We start from the raw sequence: 22,852 nt of genomic DNA, 5'->3' as shown, positions 1-22,852 counted from the left end.
GTACAGGGGCACGTATATGCGCCCCTGTCTGCCTCAGCTTTGATAAATCGAGCCGTAAGGGATATAAAACAGTCTGTCTCATTGTTGTAATAGAAAACCCCACTAAGCAGTGGCTTATACTTAAAGGGATAGTAAAGTCCAAATTATACTTTCATGATTCGGATAGGGCATGTCACTTTAAACAACTTTCTAATTTACATTTATCATCACATTTGCTTTATTCTCTTGGTATTCTTAGTTGAAAGCTAAACCTAGATAGGCTCATGTGCTAATTTAGAAGCCCTTGAAGGCCGCCTCTTATATGAATGCATTTGACAGTTTTTCACAGCTAGAGGGCGTTAGTTCATGTGCGCCATATAGATAACATTGTGCTCATGCACGTGAAGTTATTTAAGAGTCAGCACTAATTGCCTGAAATGCAAGTCTGTCAAAAGATCTGAGATAAGGGGGCAGTCTGCAGAAGCTTAGATACCAGGTAATTACAGACGTAAAAAGTCTATTTCTATAACAGTGCTGGTTATGGAAAACTGGGGAATGGTAAATAAAGGGATTATCTATCTTTTTGAACAATAACATTTTTGGTGTTTACTGTCCCTTTAATAGAAATCATTGCAATATATATTATTCATAATTTAAAAAGGATTTGACCTTTTATTTCTTTTTTTTTTTTTTAACTTAATTTGTGCATCAGTCAATGTGTGGGTGATGAGCATTTATCAAGTGCCTTTGGCTGTTGAACTTTATGTGTCAATTTTGTGGTTGATATTTAGTCTATATCTCGTGGTCGGGTGAATTGAGATTGCTGAAGTCGATGCTGATCATGCATCCTATGGGTGAAGTTTCCAATATCCACATGTATCCAATACATTCATTTAAAAGAAACAGATAATGTTATCAGCATGATAATGTTATCTGGAATCAGCTTCTACCTGCAGGAAACACCACAGTGCAAAATATCTAGATGTGGACAAAATCAGTTGCAGCTTAAAAAAGGTTTCTCTTGTGCATTAAAGACATTGGGGCAGATTTATCAAGGGCCGAACGGCCCCAGATGCCACTGTTTCTGCACGAGCCTTCAGCATTTATGAAGCAGCGGTCATAAGACTGTTGCTCCTTAACTGGGTGAGAGGGAACTTGTTCCTAGCAAAGAAGTGACATGTACTGCTGTGGCTGATGTATAGTGTCATGCTGATACTTCACACATTTAGTTAAGGTTTATTTGTATAGTTTTTTTTTTTCTCTCTGTCTCAGATTTTACAGCTTCCAATAGTAGTTCTGCTGTTCCAGTCAGTAAACTTATATTTATCTGCACCTCCATGCTTCCTCATCCGTCTTTACCTTGCTTTGCTCCTGTTGGCTGCCCTAAATCTCTTACCACTGTTACCAGGTAACTGCTCTGGTGGTGGGAATTGTGTCTGGGTAGGGCTGACTGTAGGCGCATGCAGCAGAAAGCTGGAGCGGCAGGCATGTGAGGATTTGAGCATCTGTTCTGCTCTCTTCAGTCTTGAGGCTGTGTGACTCATCTCACACTGCATCCATGCAGCCTTGCACAGACAGCATCCAGTCTGCTGGTCCCCTTAGCCCTGCTCTTTCTGTTGTGGCCCTAAGATCAACTAACCGAAGTTTGTTTGTGGAATAGTGCTTTGTAGAATGTTATCAGTGGGAAGAATAAGTGAGTGCACACACGCCCCTCCCACATGCAGCATCGTCTAGTGCAGGGTGAGAGGGAAGTTGTTCCTAGCAAAGAAGTGACATGTGCTGCTGTGGTTGATGTATAGTGTCATGCTGATACTTCATACATTAAGTTAAGGTTTATTTTTATAGGGTTTTTTTCTCTCTGTCTCACATTTTACAGCTTCCAATAGTAGTTATGCTGTTCCAGTCAGTAAACTTATATTTGTCTGCACCTCCATGCTTCCTCCTCAGTCTTTACCTTGCTTTGCTCCTGTTGGCTGCCCTAAATCTCTTTAACCAGCTAACCTCACACTAGAATCACATTCAAAAGAATATTAAATTAATCCACAGTGTTTATATATTTATTTACTTATTAGTACTGCTTAGGTCCAGTTTCACATATTGCAATTTATTTCATTTTTTTAAATGATTAGCCCAGCAGTGGATGATCCACTGCTGGGCTAATAATTTAAAAAAAATTATAACATAAATTGATTTAGTTGTTTTTTGGGATGTTGGTGGTGGAGAGCGAAATTGCATGGGGGAGCCAAGAAAATGTTTGCCCAGGGTCCAGTCAGTATTAAAGACGGCCCTGATGATCGGGCTGGTTGACACCCCCTGCTAGCGGCCGATTGGCCGCGAATCTGCAGGGGGCAGCATTGCACAAGCAGTTCACTAGAACTGCTTGTGCAATGTTAAATGCCGACAGCGTATGCTGTCGGCATTCAGCGATGTTTGCCAGACAATGATAATTCGGCCTCCAAGAGTGTCAGGAATGTTCAGTGCACGCACAAATAGAATGTGGTGGTTGGGGTAGGGAATCCACCTTAAGTTCAGGTCAAACATGAACACTCTTGAAAAAAAGGGGTGTCAAACATGAACACTCTTGCGCGATGCACAGCACAAGAAAAAACATTTTGCACAGTACACACTACGTATAATAGCAGATAAACACAAACTCACACACACTCTTACACACTAACACATACACTCACACACATTCTCACACACACAAAGACACTCACTCTCACACTAACACATGCAATCTCACACACACACTCTCTCTCTCATACGCACTCTCACACACCAACACACACATTCTCTCTCACACACACACTAACACATACAATCTCACACACACACTCTTACTCTCATACACACTGTCACACACCAACACACACATTCTCTCTCACACACACTCACACACACTCACACACACAAAGACACTCGCTCTCTCTCACACACACACACACACTCTCTTACACAATAACACATATACTTACACACATTCTATCTCACACACACACAATGACACTATCTCTCTCGCACACACACACACACTCTCACACACACTAACACATCCACACACATTCTTTCTCACACACTCTTTCTCTCACACACACACACAAAGACACTTGCTCTCAGACACACACACTCACGCACTCTCACACATACACTCACACACAAAGACACTCACTGTTTCACACAAAGGGGCCCATTTATCAAGCTCCGAATGGAGCTTGAAGGGCCGTGTTTCTGGCGAGTCTTCAGAAACACCAGTTATGAAGTAGCAGTCTAAAGACCGCTGCTCCATAACCCTGTCCGCCTGCTCTGAGCAGGCGGACAGGAATCGCCACAATACAACCCGATCGAGTACGATCGGGTTGATTGACACCTCCCTGCTGGTAGTGAGTCTGCAGGGGGTGGTGTTGCACCAGCAGCTCTTGTGAGCTGCTGGTGCAATGCTGAATACGGAGAGCGTATTGCTCTCCGCATTCAGCGATGTCTGTCAGACCTGATCCGCACTGTCGGATCAGGTCCGACAGACATTTGATAAATGGGCCCCATAGACTCACACACACACTGTCACGCCACATCTAAGCATCATGTAGGAGCCATTACTCAGTAAGAAGAACAGTGCAAGTAAAGTAATACTAGGCAGAATATATTTGCACCATATTTCTAATCAATCCTGGACATTTGCATTTTCGGGGTCTGACAAAGCTCAGATCTGGGCACACAAATGGAAACTCAGACTGTATGGGTCATTCCCAGACAGGTGGCAACCCTAGGTTGTGGATACGCAACAGATCTACAACAGGCTCAGTGCGACTGCTCAACTACTCACAAGAACTTACGTTTTTACTACCTACTTTTGTTCTCTTTCTTTTTTTATAAGGGCAGATGAGACTCTTGTTTTTTCCTTTTGACATTTGTGAAATCAGAGTTGGCAAATGAAATGTACTGTTTCAGGACATCATTTTGCAAACAAGAATTTTTATTGGAAAAATGATAAAAAATATGTTTCTGGAGGTTTATAACACAATTTAAGTTAGTAATAAGTACCGTTTGGGAGCCTACTGGTCAGAAGCGGGCAAGGCTGCTGACTCAATCAGCATCAGTAGTCTCAAGACCCAGCTATGTGATTGGACGATCAGCATTTTCCACTATAAACCAGCACTGCTCTGCGACTTCTGAGTGGTACTTTAACTATGTTTTTAACCCATTTGCGATAGTTAAACTATATTCATTGCACAGTCACTTGTGTTAAAATCGCATGCTCTAACTTTAAAATAGCCACAGATAGTGATTAGGCATTAAAACAGGGAAACTATATTTCAAGGTATTTAGGGCTATATTTCAGGTGGAGCAAATTAGCGCTCCTGCTTCTGCGTTAAATTTGCTAGAAGTAAGCTTTTTGCGCGCATCGGGCACCATGCATATTACAAGTTAAAAATATGGAACATAGAATTTTGTAACCGAATTAGCGTAATTCCCCTAGACTTCAAAACTAACACCCATACTCTCGCGCAAACCCGATTGCATTTAACCAAGTGCGCTAACCCAACATGAAATATTAATATTTCACATTCCAATGTTCTACACATAGCAGAATATGTTGTATTTTATATATCTGATGATTTTTTGGTAAAATATATAAGGTCGGATTGGCCTACCAAGTACTAGGAGATTTCCTGGTGGGCTGCAGCAGATGGGGCTGGAAAGCTACAATTTAAAGGGGTGATTAATGGATGCAATTGGGATGTAGCATGCCTATATAACAATAATCTGGCACTTTTATTTAATACAAAGTAATATAATTTAATTCTTGAAAAAAAATTGGGGAAGCAGTATCCCAGTAATGCCCTTTGAGAAAAATGGGGCGTGGGCATTGTACTGACTCAAATAAAAATAGGGCTGGTCTTCATCTTTTTCTAGGGCTGCTTTTTATTCCTATGCCGACCCTGTGTCTTGTGGTGTTGCCGTGGGAGGGAAGCGGGCAGCGCATCGCAGGAGGGGGGAGGTAGGGGAGGAAGAGGGGATTCCCTACTTACCAACAAAGTTGTTTAGTGAGGGAAGGGGAGGCAAACCAGTAATCCCCTTTGAGAAAATGGGTCATGGTCATTCTATTGACTCAATAAAAAATAGGACTGGTCTTCATATTTTCCCAGGGCTGCTTTATATTCCCACTCCTGCCCTGAAAATATATATCTATACCTACACTATATTATTATATATAGGTATAGATATATACAGATATATATATATATATATATTTAAAAATACTTAGAACATATTACCCTATGTGAAGAACATTGGGAACATTGGAATCTGAAATATTTACAGTAAATTCACAGTTAAAGACTTTATTAAATATGAATATTGCATAAATATGATTTTACATGTTTTCATCTACTTGACTGCAAAGGACTCCAATGCACACACACACATATATATATATATATATATATGTGTATCACAGTAGAACAAAGTGGGAACTCAATACTGATGATGCTGATAGGTTGTTGTTGTTTTTTCACCTTGCAGATGACAATAAAAAGAGTAACTGAAGCATAACTGGTCACTAGTGACCATGCAATGCTGTGTGTATTGTTTAAAAAGATAGATAATCACTTTATTACCCAGTCCCCAGTTTTGCATAACCAACACTGTTATATTAATATACTTTTACTTCTGAGATTACCTTGTATCTAAGCCTCTGCAGATTTCCCCCTTATTTCAGTTCTTTTGACAGACTTGCATTTTAGCCAATCAGGGCTGACTCATAAATAACTGAGTGAGCTCAATATTATCTATATGACACACATGAACTAGCACTGTCTAACTGTGAAAAACTGTCAAACTGCACTGAGGTAAGAGGTGGCCTTCAACGGTTTAGATATCATTTTGAGCCTACATAGGTTTAGTTTTCAAAAAAAGAATACCAACAGAACAAAGCAAATTTGATGTTAAAAGTAATTTGGAAAGTTGTTTAAAATTGCGTGCCCTATCTGAATCATGACAGTTTCATTTTGATTTGACTGTCCCTTTTAATTCAGATTTTTTACAGATATCATATACTGCATCACTTTCAAAGGTTACATGTCTCTTTAATAGTAATATAAACAATATATATATTCAGTCCACTTTGTAGTAGTTAACCACAATATAAGGCTTTTTGATTCCCAGCACTCAGTAATCGTTATGGAGTAAAACATAAGCATTTATTCCCCTTAATTACTGAAAACATACTGAAGCTTGCCACCCGTCTGAAGTTCATCACCAGGAGTTTATGTCTAGATAGCTGTAGGGCACAGCTGAAGAACCTGTTCCTAACAACTCACGTTTGCCCCAAACAACAGAATCAACCAAGTGTTTTGACAACACTTCATGTTGTTACTCTACAATCCATTGCCTGGGGCTGGGAACTTCTTAAGCTTCCTGAGAAAATGATCATGGCATAGTGCTTGTCTCTTTGCAAGATCTGGGTCGGCTACCAAGGCTTGGGCTGGGAATTCTTTTCCCTTTAAGTTTAGAACAATCTCTACTGGGAAAATATTGTGGAAAAGTTATATTAGTGAAAGAAAATATAAAGCTCTATTTGTGTATTGCCTAAGGGATTAGCTGAGATCCTGTTATTAAGAATTAAACTGAATATGGAATTTACAAAAATGTAAAATACTGTAATTGTAAGTTCACTGGGCAAGGGTCATCTCTGTTTGCCAATAGGCAACAGCTGATGGTGTCCCATAACTGCAGTTCATTGGCTGTGTAAACCTTTCTATTTTATGTTTGAATATTTTTTATTGGCATTATTTTGAAATGTTAAAACAATTACAAACATACCTTCCTCCGCATGCATTTCCATCTTTCATGGATTGTAGGAAGCAATCAAACAGTATAACATTGCTTATGCAACAAAAAATTTAGCTAGTATAATAAATTTTACCGTGCTCTACTCGTTTCTAGTGATATTTAGATGTCCTTTTGAGTTCTTCAATGAAAGATAGATGGTAATAATCAGAGGTAATCTATGTCAAGTAATGGTATATTCATGTGTTCTCTTAAGGGGTAGAGCAATTATCTAATCCAGCTTCCATATTAACCTTTTGTTGAGTTACATTAGAGGTTTCATAGTATCTGAGGTCAACTGCATTAACTCAACATAGTTCAACTTTAGAAAAGTATAGCATCCTGAGGAGGTAAAGTTATATAAATCAGGTCTGAAGAGGGGAAAGGAGGAGGGGGGGGGGGGAGTGACGACACAACTTAGGTGGATTTTTGTTAAGTATTCCGCAGTAGATGAAATATCTTTCGTCATTCTTGTGTTTCCGTGTTATATTTAGCTATCCAGTGATACCATATCGCTAGGACAACCTCTCTATTGTCTAAAGTGTGTGATGCTAGCTCATACATATTATATGTATATTGAATTTTATTGTAGATTTCTGTCCAGGTTGGGCTACCTGTCTTCCAATGTCTGGCTATGCATGTCCTTGTGACTGTACACAGTATCCTAATAAACGTGTTGATATGTTTATTAAGTTTACTAATATGTATATGTAGGAGGGCCTGTTGTATTGTAAGATCTATATTTTCGTTCAATATGCTACTAAAAAAGGAGGATAGTTGTTTCCATATCCCTGTAATTTCTCTGCAATCCCACCACATATGCTTGTATGTTCCTATTTCTCCACACCCTCTATAACATAGGGGATTTCCCTGCGTGTGCATATGAGCCGTTCTTGTGGGTGTTAGATACCATCGGTGTATAGTCTTGATTACATTTTCCTTAAGGTCTACACTTATGAGTCCCTTCTCTGCCTTTTGAAATATTATTTCCCACTCTTTAATTTCTCTAGAGATGTGTAATTCTCTTTCCCAAGCCATCATAGTGGAGGTTTTGGTACTATTCTGCGAGACCTGGATATTTGTATAAAGAATAGAAATAGTGTGTTTGTCTCGGTCTTCCGATTTACAAAAGTGTTCTAGTGGTGAGGTATTCTTGTCTCTTGGATGTTTCAGATAGGACTGGGTGGCTGAGTGTATCTGTAGGTATAAGTACCATCTCAATTTCAAGGGGGTAAGTTGATTAAATGTAAGTTTAGTTCCTCCCTCTATAAAGTCTGCCACTCTATAGAGACCCTTATTTTCCCATTTCTGAAGCTGATCCCAGAGTTCCCTGGGCAAAATATATTTTATCGGGATATATAAGGAATATTGTGGAATAAGGTCGTATTTGGTTCTTGCTAAACCTTTCTATTTTAAAGGGACATAAAACCCCAAAATGTCCTTTCATGATTCAGATAGAGCATAGCATTTTAAACACCTTTCCAATTTACTCCTATTATCAATTTTCCTTCATTCTCTTGGTATTTGTTATTAAAGGAGAAAGCAATGAACTACTTGGAGCTAGCCGAACACATCCGTAAACCAATGATAAGAGGCATATATTTGCCGACACCAATCAGCAGATAGCTCCCAGCTCCTGAACCTATCTAGGCAGGCTTTTCAAGAAAGCATTGGGTTTCATCTCCCATTAAACCCTAAGCAAGTTGCAGCAAATGTTTTCCCCCCTATAGAAGATATTTGTTTCAAAATTAAATTTTATTGAATCTAAGCCAATAGTTTTATTTATTTATTTTTATTTATTTTTTTCTAGTTATTGTGCAGACAGTGTTTAATCTTATATACATTAAAAGTAAACATTTTACACATTTTGTTATTCTGTTTAGGATCAATAGATATCTTTTTGTGTTATGTTTATGTAAAGAAACTGTATATTGAGTTTTCATTGGCACGGGTTGATTTGTTTATGTAATAAATGTAAAGAATATAAAGGACTACATGTTTGTCCTTGGAATTCTGATTGAAAGAGTGTCCCCTTGCCATTTCCCCCATTCTCTAAAAGTCTAGTGCCCTAGTGGTCATATTATCTCACCCTCTATCCACTTGGTTTTTTGGTTTTTAGCTTTCCAGTGGGACATACCAATAAACTAACTACAAAGTGCACATGGAGTATCCATGAACAACCCCCACCAACAAATAGACTACTGAGGACCATGTGTGGAACTCCCAGAGGGAGTAATTATTATTTTATTTTTTTTAATCGAGAATGGGCCTAGATTCTCTTTATTTTTTTAAGGTTTAAAGTGATATAATACTCATATGCTAAATCACTTGAAGGTGATGCAGCATAACTGTAAAAAACTGACATGAAAATATCACCTGAACATCTCTATGTAAAAAAAGGAAGATATTTTACCTCAAAATTTCTTCAGCTCACCAGAGTAAGTGCTGTGTATTATTGTTATATTTCAGCTGCTGTCCAGCTGCAAGATTAAAAAAAACAATAGCCAATCAGCATCAGCAGTGCTGAGGTAATGCTTTGCCTTGGCTGTGATTTCATGAGATTTCATAGAACTTACGAATTGGAAAATAACATGACTGTGCCTGCACATGACAGATGGGACAAGCATCCTGACTGGCTGCTTAAAGTCTCTTTACAGTAGGGTGTGAATACTTAGGACATTTGAGGTACAATATTTTCCTTTTTTACATAGAACTGTTCAGGTGATATTTTCTAGTAAGCTTTCTGCAGCTATGCTGCATCACTTTCATGTGCTTCAATATTTGGGTATAATGGCACTTTAAATGAATTTGGCCTCTATTCACACTTAATAATTGTAGAGGGCACAATTTATTTATATTTTAAAATTGTTAGCAAGGTGGATGGAGAGGTTTAGTGATACACAATAATATCTCTAAGCATTTAGCGGGTATCTTCTTATGTTACCTGTATGTGAAAAGAATTTTTATTGACGCAATTCTCATGGGTATGCATTTTTGAGTATATCACACAGGATCCATTGCAAGGCAATTGTCACACCATGTTTGCAATTGGTTTTTAATGCATGCAGAAGATAGTAATATAAGTAGATATTTCCTAAAATACAGATTTTTTTTAACAAATAGCTCTGCATTGTTATGCTAGTTAACCAACTAAAGGGGGCAACTCAGGCAGGACTGTCCGAGCCTGTCTTTAATTATTGCCATCTGTAGGTCCATATTCCAAAGATTTCAAATGAGAAAATAGGGACATTTAATGACATCACTATATCTTTTTTGAAAATTGTCAATTCAGTAAAACAGTAATGAGCTTGAATAATAATGCTAACAAAAATTGACAGTGGTCTTCAACGGTTAATAAAAGGAATAGTCTAGTCAAAATTAAACTTTTATTATTCAGATAGAGCATGCCGTTGTAAGCAACTCTCTAATTTACTCCTATTATATATTTTTCTTCATTCTCTTGGTATCTTTATTTGAAAAAGCAGGAATGTAAGCATAGGAGCCGGCCTATATTTGGATCAGCACCTGGGTAGCACTTTCTGATTGGTGTCTAAATGTTGTCACCAATCAGCAAGCGCTACCCAAGTGCTGAACCAAAATGTCCCGGCTCCTAAGCTTACATTCATAAAGATACCAAGAGAACAAAGAAAATTTGACAACAGGAGTAAAATAGAACGTTGCTTGAAATTGCATGCTCTATCTGAATCATTAAAGTTTAATTTGGACTAGACAACCCTTTAAAGGGACATATAAGTCAATAATATTTTGGATCTGTACAGGCCCAGCATACTATTGCAAAGCACTTCTTAGGTTCTGATTCATAGGTATATTCTGTGCACACCGCTGGGGTTCTAGGATGTGGCTAAGGGGCCAAATTATCAAGCTCCGAATGGAGGTTGATGCCCCTGTTCCTGCGCGAGTCTTAAGACCGCTGCTCCATAATTGGTCTGCCTGCTCTGAGGCTGCGGACATCAATCCGCCCGATCCTATTCGATCGGCTGATTGACATCCCCTGCTAGCGGCCGATTGGCCGCAAATTTGCAGGGGGCGGCATTGCACAAGCAGTTTACCAGAACTGCTTGTGCAATGATAAATGTCTGTCGGACATGATCCGCTGAGCGGATCATGTCGGACAAACCAATGATAAATCGGCCCCTAAAAGACCAGTCAACACATTAGATTTGCATAATCAACACATGCAAGATAACAAGACAATGCAATAGCACTTAGTCTGAACTTCAAATGAGTAGTAGATTTCTTTAGAGCAAATTTCAAAATTATGTCTATTTCCACTCCCCTTGTACCATGTGATAGCAATCAGCCAATCACAAATGCATATACGTATAGTCTGTGAATTCTTGCACATGCTCAGTAGGATCTGGTGACTCAAAAAGTGTAAATATAAAAGACTGTGCACATTTTTTTTAATGGAAGTAAAATTGGAAAGTTGTTTAAAATTACATGCTGTATCTGAATCATAAAATTTTTATTTAACCCGAGTGTCCCTTAAGTATTTGTAGGAGAGGTTTAGCTGGTCATTTAATGGGTAGAGAAAGTCTTAAGACCGCTGCTCCATAATTGGTCTGCCTGCTCTGAGGCTGCGGACATCAATCCGCCCGATCCTATTCGATCGGCTGATTGACATCCCCTGCTAGCGGCCGATTGGCCGCAAATTTGCAGGGGGCGGCATTGCACAAGCAGTTTACCAGAACTGCTTGTGCAATGATAAATGTCTGTCGGACATGATCCGCTGAGCGGATCATGTCGGACAAACCGATGATAAATCGGCCCCTAAAGGACCAGTCAACACATTAGATTTGCATAATCAACACATGCAAGATAACAAGACAATGCAATAGCACTTAGTCTGAACTTCAAATGAGTAGTAGATTTCTTTAGAGCAAATTTCAAAATTATGTCTATTTCCACTCCCCTTGTACCATGTGATAGCAATCAGCCAATCACAAATGCATATACGTATAGTCTGTGAATTCTTGCACATGCTCAGTAGGATCTGGTGACTCAAAAAGTGTAAATATAAAAGACTGTGCACATTTTTTTTAATGGAAGTAAAATTGGAAAGTTGTTTAAAATTACATGCTGTATCTGAATCATAAAATTTTTATTTAACCCGAGTGTCCCTTAAGTATTTGTAGGAGAGGTTTAGCTGGTCATTTAATGGGTAGAGAAAGTGATGATAGGGACAGTAGGACAGACCAAACAGGGAGAGTCCCGTAAAATCTGTGTAGATTGGGCTGTTACATCCAGCATTTTTCAGAGTATAATATTTAATGTATACAGGGAGTGCAGAATTATTAGGCAAGTTGTATTTTTGAGGATTAATTTTATTATTGAACAACAACCATGTTCTCAATGAACCCAAAAAACTCATTAATATCAAAGCTGAATATTTTTGGAAGTAGTTTTTAGTTTGTTTTTAGTTTTAGCTATTTTAGGGGGATATCTGTGTGTGCAGGTGACTATTACTGTGCATAATTATTAGGCAACTTAACAAAAAACAAATATATACCCATTTCAATTATTTATTTTTACCAGTGAAACCAATATAACATCTCAACATTCACAAATATACATTTCTGACATTCAAAAACAAACAAAAACAAATCAGTGACCAATATAGCCACCTTTCTTTGCAAGGACACTCAAAAGCCTGCCATCCATGGATTCTGTCAGTGTTTTGATCTGTTCACCATCAACATTGCGTGCAGCAGCAACCACAGCCTCCCAGACACTGTTCAGAGAGGTGTACTGTTTTCCCTCCTTGTAAATCTCACATTTGATGATGGACCACAGGTTCTCAATGGGGTTCAGATCAGGTGAACAAGGAGGCCATGTCATTAGATTTTCTTCTTTTATACCCTTTCTTGCCAGCCACGCTGTGGAGTACTTGGACGCGTGTGATGGAGCATTGTCCTGCATGAAAATCATGTTTTTCTTGAAGGATGCAGACTTCTTCCTGTACCACTGCTTGAAGAAGGTGTCTTCCAGAAACTGGCAGTAGGACTGGGAGTTGAGCTTGACTCCATCCTCAACCCGAAAAGGCCCCACAAGCTCATCTTTGATGATACCAGCCCAAACCAGTACTCCACCTCCACCTTGCTGGCGTCTGAGTCGGACTGGAGCTCTCTGCCCTTTACCAATCCAGCCACGGGCCCATCCATCTGGCCCATCAAGACTCACTCTCATTTCATCAGTCCATAAAACCTTAGAAAAATCAGTCTTGAGATATTTCTTGGCCCAGTCTTGACGTTTCAGCTTGTGTGTCTTGTTCAGTGGTGGTCATCTTTCAGCATTTCTTACCTTGGCCATGTCTCTGAGTATTGCACACCTTGTGCTTTTGGGCACTCCAGTGATGTTGCAGCTCTGAAATATGGCCAAACTGGTGGCAAGTGGCATCTTGGCAGCTGCACGCTTGACTTTTCTCAGTTCATGGGCAGTTATTTTGCGCCTTGGTTTTTCCACACGCTTCTTGCGACCCTGTTGACTATTTTGAATGAAACGCTTGATTGTTTGATGATCACGCTTCAGAAGCTTTGCAATTTTAAGAGTGCTGCATCCCTCTGCAAGATATCTCACTATTTTTTACTTTTCTGAGCCTGTCAAGTCCTTCTTTTGACCCATTTTGCCAAAGGAAAAGAAGTTGCCTAATAATTATGCACACCTGATATAGGGTGTTGATGTCATTAGACCACACCCCTTCTCATTACAGAGATGCACATCACCTAATATGCTTAATTGGTAGTAGGCTTTCGAGCCTATACAGCTTGGAGTAAGACAACATGCATAAAGAGGATGATGTGGTCAAAATACTCATTTGCCTAATAATTCTGCACTCCCTGTATTGCAGAGAATTACTTTTCATTTTTGTACCATTTTGGTGAGAGTTTAGCATTAGTAGAACTTAACCTTTCACTGTAAACTTACACTATGCCCTCTTTCAAAAGAAGCTGATTTTCCTTTATCTGTCACACATGTCCTACTCTTTCCTACATTGTGAAGCTGCTGACAGAATATTTTCAGACTTTCTCCGTTCCCCTGAGGCTGCCTGAGGGGGTCTTCTTCACTGCCTAGAGAATAACCACCTCTGTCAGCATTTGTTCTCCAGACGTCATTAGTTAACCCTTTGTCTATCAGAGGCATCTTATGGCTTTGAATAGATCATAGCTTCAGCGCGCTTCCAGCTAAGGAATAGGGAACGAAAAAGTCCAGAAGCATTTATTGAAAAACCATATTAATGTTATATACTTTTCATAGATGGTGTGAACCTAGTGGACAAATCATGTAGTGAAATCTACTTTTTGGTCAAATACTAGATGTTTCTATGACTGAAAAATTATTAATTTCAAAACAATCACTTGCACAATAAAATTACCTACAAGGTGTTGCTGTTCTAAAGCAAAAAAAGATTGATAAATAAAATATATATATTTTTATGTATAATGTAATTAAGCAAAGAATCTCTTGAAGGGACATTATACACTAGATTTTTCTTTGCATAAATGTCTTGTAGATAATCCATTTATATAGCCTATACAGATTTAAAAAAAAAAGAAATGTATAGTTGTGCTTATTTTTAAATAACATTGTGCTGATTTTCAGACTCATAACCAAGCCCCAAAGTTTAAGATGTATACTGATGTATACAGACTTCAGCTTGATTCTGTTTGTGTAAAGAGTCTTTTCATATGCAGAGGGAGGAGGGGGGTCTGCTATTTTTGCTATAGAACCACTTGCAAAGGGTGTTCCAGATACACTTTTCAACAGTGCTAAACTGGGAGCTTCTAAGTAAGTTTTTAAAAAGTTTTACACTGGATGTTTAGATCAGTATCTGTGCATCTTATTCTTTATAGTAGTGTCTATTACATGCAGTTATATGACAATTGGTGTACACTGTCCCTTTAATTTTCTATTTGTTTTTGTAAAGGTATCAAACCCTATGTGATGTAGCTGGGGTTTTGTTTTTTTCCCCAGTGTTTTATCCATCTCATGAATTTCTAGGACCACCACATGAACTTTTAAGACCTCTAGTTGGACCCTAATGAGGCTTTACTGACTTGATATGTAATTTAGCAAAATCATTAGTTCTCTTGATATTGTTTGTTGAAAAGCATACATAGGTAGGCTTAGGAGCACCAATAACCTATTGGGAGTTAGCTGCTGTTTGGTGGCTGCACATATATTAAATAAGCAAAAAAATTAGATAGCGCCAGTAAATAGAGTATAAAAAGGTAAACTTTATTTAATCATTAAAACTTGGAGGGACAAACCCCTTAGAACAAACAAAAGACTAACATGTTTCGGCCGGAGCCATATTCATAGTCCATAAAAATCTTTCACACACTGTGAGTTTAAAAAGCCTTCCCTGGGCCCTGATTAGTAGATTTTTTCTCTTACAATCTATATTTAAAAGTACATGGGCATGGTTTCATCGGAGATAAATATGTGTTACAATAAACATGGAAGAAACCTAGAATATTTATACCAATATGTTATAAATATGATCACTTAACCAAATTACTTTGCTTACATTCATCTATTCATTACAAAGTTCTTCTTCAATGTGTATATACGGATAGTGTTCATTTCAATGATAGGAACATCCCTTGAATATATCTAAACACGATTATACATAGAGACGCTAAACAATGTATCCTATGCAAGCATCAAATATGTATTACAAAAATATAATTCATCAGCAAACCACTGACACAGTCAAAGTATGGTTAATCTGTTTGAGTTTCTTGAGATCGATAAATAGATTATTCACGTTAATTGGCCACTGTATAATATAGTTTATGTACATAAGTCCATTAAGATGACTACATTTATTTATAAAGAAAAGGGAGATAATAAAAATACACATTATTACATACAAATTTATCTCACCGGTTTAATATATAGGCATCTACTTATCAAGCCATCAACTTACTTGCATTCGACGGCACCAATACGCTCGCCTAAGATCGCCTAACTTCGCTGCCGCGGACCTGAATACGTTCTCCAAAGTTACCAAAAAAGCTGTCAAAAAGCTGTGCACCAAGTACGGCGTGATTAGCAGCGGACTGTTGTTAACTGGCAGTCATCGATCTCGCTGCTCTTCGGCTTTTTCCCAGCTTTATTGGTATACTGTCACCAAACACCCACACTATACTACACTGTTTTACCCCTATCCCGCTGCTCACGGACCCCGCTGCAACTAAATAAAGTTATTAACCCCTAAACCGCCGCTCCTGGAGCCCACCCCCACTATAATAAACGTATTAACCCCTATCCTGCCACTCCCGAAGCCCACCGCCACTCTAATAAACGTATTAACCCCTATCCTGCCGCAGTTAGCTCTTTTGCGGCCCAAAGCCCTAACCTAAAAATAAAACCCACCAAATACACCCTTAAAAAACCCTAACACTAACCCCCTGTAGATCGAGTTACTGTTCTGAAGACCGGACATCCATCCTCAAGGAAGCGGCAGAAGTCTTCATCCAACCGGGCCGAAGTCCTCAACGAAGCCGGGAGAAGTCTTCATCCAAGCCGGGCGAAGTGGTCCTCCAGATGGGCAGAAGTCTTCATCCAGACGGCATCTTCTATCTTCATCCATCCGACGTGGAGCAGCTCCATCTTCAAGACATCCAACGCGGAGCATCCTCTTCCTTCCGACGACTACCGACGAATGAAGGTTCCTTTAAGTGACATTATCCAAGATGGCGTCCCTTAGATTCCGATTGGCTGATAGAATTCTATCAGCCAATCAAAATTAAGGTTGAAAAAATTCTATTGGCTGTTGCAATCAGCCAATAGGATTGAGCTTTCATCCTATTGGCTGTTGCAATCAGACAATAGGATTGAGCTTGCATTCTATTGGCTGATTGGATCAGCCAATAGGATGAAAGCTCAATCCTATTGGCTGATTGCAACAGCCAATAGGATTTTTTCAACCTTAATTCCGATTGGCTGATAGAATTCTATAAGCCAATCGGAATCTAAGGGACGCCATCTTGGATTATGTCATTTAAAGGAACCTTCATTCGTCGGTAGTCGTCGGAAGGAAGAGTATGCTCCGCATTGGATGTCTTGAAGATGGAGCCGCTCCGCGCCGGATGGATGAAGATAGAAGATGCCGCCTGGGTGAAGACTTCTGCGGGCTTGGATGAAGACCTCGGCCGCTTCGTTGAGGACTTCTCCCGGCTTCTTGGAGGATGGATGTCGGATCTTCAAAACTGTAAGTAAATCTTCTGGGGTTAGTGTTAGGATTTTTTTTAAGGGTTTATTGGGTGGGTTTTAGTTTTAGGTTAGGACTTGGACTGCAATAGAGCTAAATGCCCTTTTAAGGGCAATGCCCATCCAAATGCCCATGGCAATGGGGAGCTTAGGTTTTTTTAGTTAGGGTTTTATTTGGGGGGGTTGGTTGTGTGGGTGGTTTGTTGTGGTGGTGAGTGTTTTTTTTTTACAGGTAAAAGAGCTGATTACTTTTGGGCAGTGCCCAGCAAAAGGCCCTTTTAAGGGCCATTTGTAGTTTATTGTAGGCTAGGGTTTTATTTTTTAATTTTGGGGGGCTTTTTTTATTTTCATAGGGCCCTTTGATTAGGTGTAATTTAGTGTTTATTTTTTTGTGTAACTTAGTGTTTGTTATTTTTTGTAACTTAGTTAGTTTTTTGTAACTTTATAATTTTTTAGTGTAGAATTAAATTATTTGAGTAGGGTTAGGTGTTTAAATATGTAATATAGTTAATTTAATTTGTAGTTTAATGTAATTTTAGTATAAAAGTTAGGTTAGATTAATTATTAATTTAATATAGTTTAATGTAATTTTATTATAATAGTTAGAATAGGTTAATTATTAATTTAATATAGTTTAATGTAATTTAGTATAATAGTTAGAGTAGATTAATTAATAGTTTAATATAGTATAATTTAATTCTAAAGGTAAGTTTAATTGTATTATAAGATAGGGATGAGTTAATATTTAATGTACAGTTAGCGGGTTGTTAGGTTTAGGGATTAATAGGTTAATTTAGTTTATGGCGATGTGGGGGCTGGCGGTTTAGGGGTTAATACATTTATTTAGTTGCGGTGGGCTCCGGGAGCGGCGGGATAGGGGTTAATAACTTTATGTAGGTGACGGCAGATTAGGGGTTAATAAGTATAATGTAGGTGGCGGTGGTGTAGGGGGAGGCAGATTAGGGGTGTTTAGACTCGGGGTACATGTTAGGGTGTTAGGTGTAAACATAACTTTTATTCTCCCATAGGAATCAATGGGATATCGGGCAGCAGCGAACATAAGCTTTCGCTGCTTTCAGACTCCCATTGATTCCTATGGCATCCGCAGCCTCCAGGACGGCGGATTGAAAACCAGGTACGCCGGGCCGGAATAGTGCAGAGCGTTCCTGGTAGACATTTGTTAACTAACAAAAGTAGTCAGATAGTGCCGAATTTGCATTCAGAACATCTGTAGTGACGTAAGCATCGATCTGTGTCGGACTGAGACCGTCGGATCGTATGTTAGGTCACAGATTTCTACTTTTGTAGGGTTTGATAACTAAGGTGAATCAGGCTCGCCACAATTACGCTTCAAAATTCCAGCGTATTTGCGGTTGACGGCTTGATAAGTAGATGCCATAGTATATATGAATACATGTGTTGCAAATTATACTAATTAACCAGTGAGCAAAAATGGCTAACCCTAGCCACAAATGTGGATAATAAATATTGCTAGGGCTGAGGGAATAAGCATATACATGTATGTGTACAGTCATATGTCTCATTGATGGTGTACATATTCTATTAATTTATATTGAACCTATATGTATATGTTTACATACATGTTAACAGTAGGTTACATCATACTGAGTAATCCACTGTATAAACAGATATATATAGGTATACACAGAAGGGGGAGGGGATTGGCTTAACACCAATAGTTAATAAAGTCATACTCAGAATTCAGGCCAAGCGGTATCTTAGTCTGAAGTCTGAATATCCAATACATTTCTTGTCTGGATAGTATTTGGAATTTATCCCCTCCCCTCTTCTGTGGGGCCCATTTATCAAGCTCCGGACGGAGCTTGAGGGCCCGTGTTTCAGGCTCGCCAGAAACAGGAGTTATGAAGCAGCGGTCTAAAGACTGCTGCTCCATAACCTGTCCGCCTGCTCTGAGCAGGCGGACAGACATTGCTGCAATTCAACCCGATCGAGTATGATCGTGTTGATTGACACCCCCCTGAATCTGCAGGGGGGCGGCTTTGCACCAGCAGCTCACAAGAGCTGCTGGTGCAATGCTGAATACAGAGATCGTATTGCTCTCCGCATTCAGCGAGGTCTGGCGGACCTGATCCGCACTGTCGGATCAGGTCCGCCAGACCTTTGTTAAATATCCCCCATTGGGTGAGCCCTTGACAAAAGACATATATGTGCAGCCACCTATCAGCAGCTAGCTCACAGTAGTGCATTGCTGCTCCTGAGCCTCATAGATATGCTTTTCAGCAAAGGATACTAAAAAAACAAAGCAAATTAGATTATAGAAATAAATTGTGATGTTGTTTTAAATGGTATGCTCTATCTTAATCATCAAAGTTTAATTTTTTTCTTTACTGTCATTTTACATTTCAAAATACAAATTTTGATTTGGGCTTGAACCTGTGGAGTTGAGCAAGGTTCTCTATCCTCTGTACTGTTTAGATAATTACCAATTCATTTTTTTTTTTACTTTTTCCATTTTATAATGGCGCACAGAATGAATGAATCACAGACAGCCACACTTTATTATTGATGCAGGTGATATAACCATCTTTTTTCAACTTCTCACACTTCCATCTGTAAGACTTTTCTAGAACCTATTTTATGTAATTCCTTGCCCCAGTCTTTCAAATTTTAAAGTATTCCATAAAAATACATATCTGTTTGGCGATGCATACACATTAGATCTTTCTATGTTTCTCTTGTTTCTTATCCACCATCTTTCCGTTCTACTGTAACATGCATTTCCTTTAGCATGTAAGCTTATGAATACATCTGTTATATTCTTGTCTCATTTGGTTGGGCTTTGCCCTTAAAAGGGCATTTAGCTCGCTCTTTTGCTGCCCGAAACAAACAAAACCCTAATCGAAAAAAAAAAATAACACTAAACCCCAAAGATGGTAGTCACCAAAGACGAAAACCAGAGGCAGCGTTCTATCTTCAATCTTCTTATCTTTATCCCGGTGGCGATCTTTATCCATCTTTTTATCCTCCGTCCCCAACGTCCTCTTCTGTGCATTCCTATTGGCTGATATTCAATTTCAAATTCAAATCAGCTAATAGAATTAAAGCTTTTTCTATTGGCTGATTTGTATTTGATATTGAAAATAAGCTAATAGTAATGCAAGGGTACCTCTATATAAAGGGGGTACCTCACATTCAAAATTCAGTGTGCGGCTGATGAGTGCTTGAAGAGGACATCAGGGACGGAAGATAAGAAGATGGATGAAGATTGAAGCCGGGATGAAAATGGACCACCGTCAGGATGAAGATGGAGCACTGCCGCCCGGATTTATCTTTGTTGAGTAACATCTTTGGAGTTTAGTGTTGTTGTTTTTTTGTTCAGGTATTTTTTTTAAAGGTACTGTTTAGTTTTCTTTTTACAGGTTAGTCTGTTTTGGGGTAACTTAGGGGTTAATATGTTAGTGGGTAGCTTTGCTATGGGATGTGTGGCAGTTTAGGGGTAAATAGAATAGTTTAGTGCAACTGTTTCCTCCAGCGCAACCTTTCAGGTTGCGTAAAAAGTTTGAGCATTAAATGCAATTGAGTTTGAGCGATCACATTTACTTTCAACTTGTAATATTAGTGGACATTGTTGCTCCACGCCGCCCGTAGAAAATATGGGGAGCGCAAATTGCGCAAATTTGCAGTAATTTAAACAGCGTGTCACTTGTAATATGGATTAGGCGTAAAGAACAGTGCGATCTCACAATCACGTTTACGCTCCTTGCACTAACGATAGTGCTCCACTTGTAATCTGGAATTAAATAAGAAGAACTACCCTATGAGATCTATCTCCATGACAACTTTCATAAAGATAGGTCCAGTGGCTTTAGCTGTAGCTTTGTCTAAAATCATCAAATGGTCATATTGAAAAATGTAAATTTTCACATAATAATAACTCTAAACTGATTTGTGTCATATTTTAAGGGTTTGTAATAACTTTCAGTTCTTAGAAAGGTGCCAAAAAAGCAGCCACATTTATGAAACCATTCAGAAGTTCAAAGCATTTGAAAATATATAATTAATATTAAAGGGCCATACTACCCAAATGTTTAAACACTTGAAAGTGATGCAGTATAGCTGTAAAAAGCTGACTAGAAAATATCACCTGAACATCTCTATGTAAAAAAGAAAGATATTTTACCTCAAAAGTTCCTCAGTAGCCACATCCTATTGTAAAGGATTTCTAAGCAGCATATTAGTATGTCTGTCCCGGGACAGCTGAAGGGATGAGCCTCGTGCATTCTCATGTTATTTCCCTATTCAGTTTAGGGAAGTTTGCAATGAAATCTCATGAGAGTTAAGTAAAATCTCATGAGATCACAGTAAAAGAGTTCATGACCTCAGCACTGCTGATGCTGATTGGCTGCTGTTCATTTCTTCATTTTTTTATTTTTTTTTACCTGCAGCTGGGCAGCAGCTGAGTATAACTTTTTACACAGAACTTACTCTGCTGAGCTGAGGAGATTGTGAGGTAAAATATCTTCCTTTTTTTACATAGAGATGCTCAGGTGATATTTTCCTGTCAGCTTTTTACAGTTATACTGCAACAGTTTCAAGTGATTTAGCATATGAGTATTATGTCCCTTTAAATGTCTTTTTGAAACTAAACTATGGCTTCACTAACATTTAGCCATAATTAAAGGAACATAACAATCAAAACTGAAATGTGCATGAGTGCATTTCAGCTTGGAATAGAAGCATTTTCACAATATACTTGCATTAGCGAAAAAATGCTTCTTGTGAAAGTTATTACTGTTTAAAGGGCATATGCACATATCTCCTGCATGCCCAGTGCACCCACGATCAAACACCGCAGCTGCTCAGAGAACCAGGATGATTGCTTCATACAAACCTCAGCCAGCTATATGAAATGGGGTTGTGCTTATATGTGGGTGCACGGGCACACACAGCATATGTATACCCCTGAAACATTACTCATAAACTTAAAATGAGTCTGTATGAATTAAAAAGTGAAAATATATTTAATATTTACCATATTACACACGTCTTAAAGGGACAAGTCAAAATTAAACTTTCATTATTCAGATAGAACAGCAATTTTAAACAACTTTCCAATCTACTTCCATTAACAAAATGTGCACAATCTTTTTATATTTACACTTTTTGAGTAACCAGCTCCTACTGAGCATGTGGAGGAATTCACAAAATATACTTACTGTATAAGCATTTGTGATTGGCTGATGGCTGTGATTGGCTGATGGCTGTCACATGATACAGGGGGAGTGGAAATAGACATAGCTTTGAAATTTGTCAGAACAAAATCTGCTACTCATTTGAAGTCTATAACTAAGGTTATCGAATGATCAAGGTCTGAATTGAGCTTGATGCCCCTTCTCGCCGGAAACAGAAGTTATGGCTTTAATTCAGAGAATGACCTTATTAACTTTTGGGAGAATTAATCTATATGTATACCACTGAACCTATTATCTCTATAAGTATATCTGGTAATTATATTGAATGAATTGTATATTTAGCCATGTATATTCATTTCTATGTATATTAAGGTATAATGATCATGTATATGTTTAGTATTTATTCAGATAATTTATTATTGACTGAATTATCAACTTTAATATATACAATTATATAATCAATATATATTTAATATATATATTTGCCATCCAGTAGTGTGATCATCTGATAAGATCTATACCTATAGGTTTCTTCTATTTTATTTTTTGGTCTGTACATATTTTGCTTTGTTTTGTTTTTCATTTGTTGTATATATACTTGCACTTATTTACATTGAATTAGGTATTTTTCGTTA

The sequence above is a fragment of the Bombina bombina genome, chromosome 11 (assembly GCF_027579735.1).
Source record: "Bombina bombina isolate aBomBom1 chromosome 11, aBomBom1.pri, whole genome shotgun sequence".
NCBI lineage: Eukaryota > Metazoa > Chordata > Amphibia > Anura > Bombinatoridae > Bombina > Bombina bombina.
The sequence above is the reverse complement of the archived record's forward strand: the minus strand, read 5'-3'. Positions refer to the sequence as shown.